Source organism: Mesocricetus auratus, unplaced genomic scaffold, assembly GCF_017639785.1.
Source record: "Mesocricetus auratus isolate SY011 unplaced genomic scaffold, BCM_Maur_2.0 Super-Scaffold_100019, whole genome shotgun sequence".
Taxonomy (NCBI): domain Eukaryota; kingdom Metazoa; phylum Chordata; class Mammalia; order Rodentia; family Cricetidae; genus Mesocricetus; species Mesocricetus auratus.
In genome coordinates, this window is record NW_024429200.1 from 29,110,142 (window position 1) to 29,117,788 (window position 7,647).

Here is a 7,647-nt window from a genome sequence, read left to right on the forward strand (position 1 = left end):
GACGCAATGTATACTATAAAAACATGAGCAGGCTTGCTATAAAAATACTTATGATTGCTCTGGCTTCCTTTGCAGAACTTGTACTACAGTAGCAGCAGTTGTGGCTGCTGATAATAGTATGCCTTATGTATGGTTCATATCTGCTCTGCTCATCAGATGTTATTTTTGCTTTACATGTTGCTCAGTCAAGCTCTTGTACTTAAAGTTGAAGTCACTTTATATCACTTTATATTCGTATTCTGAAAGATCACATGTAATGAGCAGTTTCAAGTAAGCTGAACTTCATATGTCCAACTTTTCAATAAAACAATTAATTAGATTTGACAGCAATTGTCTTTGACATATGCTGTCACACCCTATCAAACCAAAGGCATTTGCAGCATAGGTTATCTACAGAGTTTGGTTAGAAACCTTACAGACAAATCTTCAGCAAATATAAGAGCTGTTTGAAAAAAAATAAGGAGGTAAGCTCTGCTGAACGTGTTGCATTCTCCCTCGATCAAAGGTTAAGAGCACAGGAAGCATGCCTTTAAGCTGTCTTCAGAGAATAGTGTGAGAGAAAGCACAGCATACAGAGGAAGCTTCATCAAACCTAGATAGAACGGACAGTTTCAACCTGAGTTATCAGGAGAGGAGCAATTTTAACTTAAAAGGATGTTAACAAAGTTCAAGTTGTTAAATTTGTTACTCGTTAGATAAAGTCAACTATTATGGGTAACCCTGCTTACTGATTGATCTTAACTGACTGTTTTCTTAAAGTGGAAACGTGCTTTTCAGTTCTGAACCCTTCTTTCTTTATTCTTTACTTTGCCATTGACACCGATTTTCTTGGGCATTAAATAAATATGCTGTTGTATATACACAATAGCTATGTGATGTTTCACAGTTTAAAATATTCTGAATCGAGGCCACAACCATGGTGGGGACAGAGAGTCTAACATTTAGGTCAATTTTGAAATTATATTTAATGAAGTTACACATAACTACATATGAAAAAGACTAGGAGATATACTACTTAAGGACTTTATGAGAAGTGAGTTTTCATGGGATGACCATTGGAGAATTAGTCAGGCAATTTTAAGATAAAACCACACAGTAAAGCTTTCTGATGTGGGTACTTTGGGTAATGCTGCTATAGAAGATGACAACCAACCTTGTAATCTAAACATAAAACTGTCTCCACTTGTCTGGCTAGCTTCATCAGTAGTCTAATCTTTTCATCATGAACTGTGAAGGAAAAGAGTGATATTGGTACACTGTAAAGATTTGCCACTTGAATTGGTTTAATAAGAAACTGACTGACCATGAGTCAAGCAAGGAAATATAGGCAGGCCAACCAAACTACAGATGCTGCGATAAAGTAGGGCAGAGTCAGAGGAGATGGCCAGCCAGACACAAATGAATCACGACATATAGAGAATGAGGGAACAAGCCATGAGCCAACTGGCAGAGGGTGGATAAGAGATATGGGTTAATGAATGTGTAAAAGTTAACAAGTAACAAGCCGAGCTATCAACCGAGCATTTATACTTAATATTAACACTATTAGTTGGTTATCTGGGAACTGGCAGGCAGTTGGGACAAGAACACTCTGTCAACAAATGATGCCCCATGTCAAGGTCCATGTACATCCACATAAAGCCTGAGAAAGCTTTAAAGGATGTTCTATATGCACAGTAACAGAGCCAAACACAGCTTTGCAATCTTGTATCTCTGATGCCAGGCACAGAGCAGAGAAACTGGCAGCTGCTTGTGGGCTTAATCTACCAACACAAACCTCACCATGAGCTAAGCTGCATGGGTGTGTTCCCAAAGTCTCTCACATAGAACAACATACAGAGAGGCATCCCCCAGCCACTGACTAAGGGCTTCAGAGCTCCACCAGCATGTCGCATGACAGGTTCAGAGTTTTGCTCATACGGACAAAAAAATTTACAGATATCCAGTAAAGATAGCTCCAAATAGGAAAAAAACCCTCTAGATTACAGTATATTTAAAAATATACATAGGCCTGGGAGATAAAAGAGAAGATATAAATATGTATATATTTAGGTAATAAAATGAAGTCCTTTAAAATAATAAAGTAATATTAAAAAGTCACATAAAGAAACAAACAAAGAGTCTGGATCTTGTATGTTATTGTGTTGTCTTTAAACATTTTAGCTGCTAAGAGACCCTGTATTATAAAAACTCCTAGATTAAACCAACCTACATATTTTACAAATATCTTGACTTAAAATGTAGGTCAAAAGATGTGTTATTGGGGAGAGGTTATCCTTTTATTTCCATAGAAAATGAGAAGCAATCAGTTTATTTTGGGTTAAAGAAAATCCTGTGTGGCCAGGAAAGATATTATGAAAATTCTGGCTTACAGACATAAACCTAGACAAACTACAAGACACGTGATGTATATTTTGCCTGCTCAACCATAAAAGAAAATGAGTTATCTTTTGCTGACTTGTACAATGCTGAGTCTATACTTGTATTAATGCAGATTTGTTTTTTATCTTTAAAAGTTTATATATTTTCAGAGCTAGGGGACCAGACTCCAATAAAAACAGATGGCTCAGATTTTCCAGCATCCATAACAGAATTAAGGCTACTTGTTGAAATGGTCCAGCCTTACAGAATACTCCAGTCAAGATTTAAAAGTTACCTTATTTTTCTCAAGGTTTCCCCAAAGATACCAATGCCCTAAACATCAGGGAGTAGTTCAGAGAATAAAGCCCACATTCCCAATGGATCATGAATGTTTTCCATTGTGTATGGGTATTGGTTACAAGTTGTTATTCATCTTAGTAAAAAAAACCAGTAAACAAGCCGGGCAGTGGTGGTGCACGCCTTTAATTCCAGCACTCAGGAGGCAGAGGCAGGCAGATCTTTGTGAGTTCCAGGCCAGGCAGGACCGATAGCCTCCAAAACAATACAGAGAAACCCTGTCTCATAAAAACAAAAAAACCCAGTAAACAAAAATTAAATTCAAAGATCTCTTCTAAATAAAACAAAAGGATATAAGAATATGATATAGGAATGATAGGAAAAAAAGGGTAGGTAATTGAATCTATTTTAATCCAAAAAGCAACTACTAATCTCAAATTATTTTGCACTGGTATGGATTTTGGCTTGTTGATACAAATTTAAAGTTAATTTTGTTATTCTGCATGTATCTTTCTACTCTTGTTTAGGGTATTGTGTTTATGCAGCTCATTTAAAAATGTAATTTGTAATTAAGAAATGGACATTAATACTCATCTATAACAGTGAAACTTATAGTCATATTAAGTATGTTTGTAAGATCATACACAGATGAATGTATACAACTCTTAAAACTCTTCAAATACCTAAAGAATGTGATTAATAACTTAAGCGTTTTCATGACAGTGAGACATGTCTGCTCCTGGCAGCACCAGTCTACTTTGGAGAGCATGATGGGCACTAAAGAAACTATGGGGTTTGCTTTCTTTTTGGCAAAAGCTAGTCATTTGGGCACAGAAACTGCCCTTACCCCAATTGCTGACTGTGTATTGTCCAAAATTGGGCCAACAAGATGCAAATAAAAGTAACTGCCAAACTTTACCAAAACAATATAGAAGAGATCTTCAAAATTCCCCACTTCTCAGAAATATCCATCAGATATTTTAGGCCTGTAGGACAAAGTTGGATGCCCTAACATTATAGAGCCAACCAGATGTCTCTGTCATTATGTAACATTTCATACTATCAGGTCTTTTTTGGAGTTAAAGATAAAATAATTAGACTTAAAGTTTACCTTATTTAGGATAGAAAGTGAATTAGATATAAAGCTTTAGACTCACAATGATAGGATAGATAATTGAGTATTTTCTCTAAATTTGTCATACTTGAATGGATTCAATACTGCAATTGTAATTCTTACTTAATAATTGGTGTGTTGCATACAATTTTACTATGTAAAAACTAAAGCCTTCCTTTATAATTACACAAAATGGGGAAGTGCTATAGAGCAATCCTTTTTACACTGTAAAGATTTGTCAATCAAATTGGTTTAATAAAAGCTGAGACTGATTGCTAGCCAGTCAGGAAATATATGCGGGACAACCCAACTAGTATGCTGGGATGAAGAACACTCTCAGATATCAGGATAGATTCTTCTCCATACCTATATGCTGGACATCATAACTTACAGGAAAAAAAAGACTCTTACTGACTAGGATTGCTACATATGAGCAAAAGACTGTGGGAGTAGTGGGGATGAGGGTAGGTGAGTTAGAGAAAAATACATAAAAAATAGCAACAACATAACAAGTAATCAGTAACAACTAAAAGAATAAGGAAAAAACCAAAATTGGTAGGTATGTCATTCTACAAGGAAGTTTTATAGAGGGGCAAATGATGATGTGTAACATATCAAACTTAACTTCCCTTCGACAATTTCCTGGTATTTATATGAAGCTTGTCAGCAGGCCAAATTAACTATTCCCTCAACCTGATAGATATTTCTACTATTGTAAATATTAGGCATAACAATTTTGTCATTTATAAAGGACATGAGATTTTAAAAGCTACAAGGAGCACTCTTTCAGCCCTTCCACTCCCTCACTTGCTAGTACTTTCATATCAGGGTCAATGAGTCTCTGGCCACAGCTTGCGGCTGGGAAGGGAGACAAGCTTCAACTCAAGGATTGTGAAGCTCAATGGGTTGTGATGTCAGTGGAAGATGAGCAGCAGGGGCAAACTACAGCTGAGGACCTAGTCATGACCAAATATAAAATTTTAAGATGGAAGGGGCAGGTTGCATTGCCTAAGAGGTACTTTGGGTTAATATGTATCAGTATTGAGCCTCTTTGAGAAAGATGATGTAATGATTGTGAAAGACACAGGGACAATTTTGATAAAAGAAAAGGAAATTAAGAAATGTGGCGTTTATTGCCTTTCATACCAGCAGTTCAGTAAATAACTTTGTATGCCACTTCTCCTCTTTGGGACAGTTTAGGGGACCCAAGTAATAGAGAAGAAAGTTTATGTCATTAAGGTCACTCACCTTTGTACTAAATCTGGAAACCAGATCACACAAATGACAGAAGCCTAGAATAAAGTCACTCACTCATTTAATTGCATACCAATATGAGGAATGCTTTCAATAGCAATTGAAGTAGCACATAATCCATGGAGATAAACCATTTTCTGGAATCCTACAGACCAGCAGACAGACTGTAAAAGGCTATTTACGACTGTGAAGTACCTTAAATTTATGATGTGGGAGTCTTCTTCAGTTAAGGAGAAGGCAAGTCGAAGATGCAAGACAGAGACACACCATTTACAAATGAGACCCCTATAAGTAATATGGCCTGAAATTGAAACCTTCACATGCCTTTTTTTGGTGATGTGGAATGAGGTTTAGATGCCATGCTTTTTACTTTAAGAGCTTCAATGGGTGTGGCACAGTGTGCCAAACATGAGTTACTACAGCCATTTAATATTTTCTATGAGAAGGAAAGTGAATTTGTAGCCGAATTTAAATTTACAGTACTACTCATGACAATGGCTCCATGTGCATAATCCCTGATTACTTTGGGTCTGATATCTACAAATCTGAGAATGAGGTCCAGGATACAGAGCTAGAAGCTCTTCTCTAGATATCTGCAAGTATAAAGTCTTAGAAAATAAAGAAGGCTGTCAAAACTGAAGAAAATGCCACCAATGATAAAACAGAAGAGAATGAAGCTAGGTATTGACAGTCTCACTATGTAACTTTTACTGTCCTGGAACTCACTATGTAGATCAAACTAACCAGAAAGTCATTGGGAGTATGCTGCCTTTGTCTCCTGAGCACTGGGATTAAAGTCTGTGTCACCATGCCTACCTTCCTTTTTGAAACATGTAGACTTCCCTTCTTTAAAAGAAAAACCAGGAAACACAGAAGTAGATTGAAGAGAGCAGACTTTCTGTTGCAATGGACTTGGATGACTTGCTGGGGGTTTGTAGAGAAAGGCCACAGTTTGTACCTCTGGAATGCTGTCTCAGGGAACCTATATTCCCACTAACTTAAGAAGTTTATTTTTTAAATGATATGACATTAAATATATTTGTATTTGATAATACAAAATAAATAAAGTCATGAGGAAAAATCTGGAAATTAATAAACTATGTTGTCAATTTGTATGATTTTGCTAACAAGCATTTCTTGGTGATAATTCACAGAATTTGCATTTAAATTCTTGAGGATTTCCCATACATTCATTGCTCATCTTGCACTCACATGTAATGGTTGCTATGGGTGACCCAGAATTGAAACCAATCATGGCACTATAATTTAAAACTAAAACAGCTGGCAAAAATCTTTCTGCTCGGAGCATGTTGTGGTAGAAGTAAATGAAAAGGTCGGGAGACTTTTCATTTGCCTCTGTGATAACATGAGCTACTTGAACTAAGGAACATATTAATGTTTCCTCAGAAGTTTTCTATTACATGTCACGGGCCCCATTCCAAGATATCACATTGGAGGTGATAGAAAAAGACAGATGATAGAATGAAATGGTTGGTCCTAACACAAAATAATCAGACATCTTTATATTTCCACTTTACATTATAACAGGAAGCCTGATTAGATTCTGATTCTGTGGTTTTACCTAAAAATAAACCTAGCTCAGGAGGAAGTTTTTGTCTATATGTGAAGATTCTTATAAAAGAATTTCTTTTAAAGGCACAGGCACATCATAACCACAGGGGCTTTATTTCTTAATTCTTTAAAAGCCATGAGAGCTAGAAGGGATTCCCATGTGTCATTTCATTTGTTTGAAATATACTAGTGATATGTTTTCTTAGAAAACAAATCTTCATTTGCAATCCTAAATACGACCAGTTACAAAAACATAATTGTAGCTACCTTTTTAGCATTGTCAAAAACATATTATAAAACCTTGTATTTAAAATAATAACACGTATTACTATCCAGAGCAGTTCACAGTATACAAAGAGATATGAACAATTCATATGGCATATTAAGGAGAAATTTTTATTACATCTTCAAGTGACCTCTATATCACAACCTTTTTCATTAATCATATATTTTCATTAGATGAAATGAAGATAAATGCTTTTTGACACATGATGAGGTTATACCATGTAGACCCATGGTATGTTAAGCATAGTATAAGCCAGGAAGCATTTATTAAATCTTTTACTAATACATTCGGAAATGTTCCCTAAATGTTCATGTGCTTCATATCCACTTGCCCGCTGGTGTTGCTGTCTTTGGAAGTTATGAAGTATTGAAGAATTTGATTACTGAGAAAGGATATTCAAGGGTAGCAGTGCAGCCCAGCAATCACTCTGGCTCTTGATTTCCAGATCTACAAAATGCAGTGGAAAGTCATCTTCCACTCCTGCCACTATGGATGGAGACATTTATTTCTGAGAGGAGAGTCTGATATCTGAAATTGTAACAAATTAAACCACAGATCTCTTCTGGTCCTGCTGTAAGGTAGTGAGTCACTGTGATGAAAAAAGTATGATCCTTCTTCTTCTTCTTCTTCTTCTTCTTCTTCTTCTTCTTCTTCTTCTTCTTCTTCTTCTTCTTCTTCTTCTTCTTCTTCTTCTTCTTCTTCTCCTCCTCCTCCTCCTCCTCCTCCTCCTCCTCCTCCTCCTTCTTCTCTTCCTCCTCCTACC

The 7,647-nt window shown here is 36.2% G+C and overlaps 1 pseudogene; it reads left to right on the forward strand.

Moving 5' to 3' along the window:
• The first annotated feature begins 4,230 nt into the window (after window positions 1–4,230).
• LOC110342920 lies at window positions 4,231–5,714 on the forward strand (annotated as a pseudogene).
• The last annotated feature ends 1,933 nt before the right edge of the window (window positions 5,715–7,647 follow it).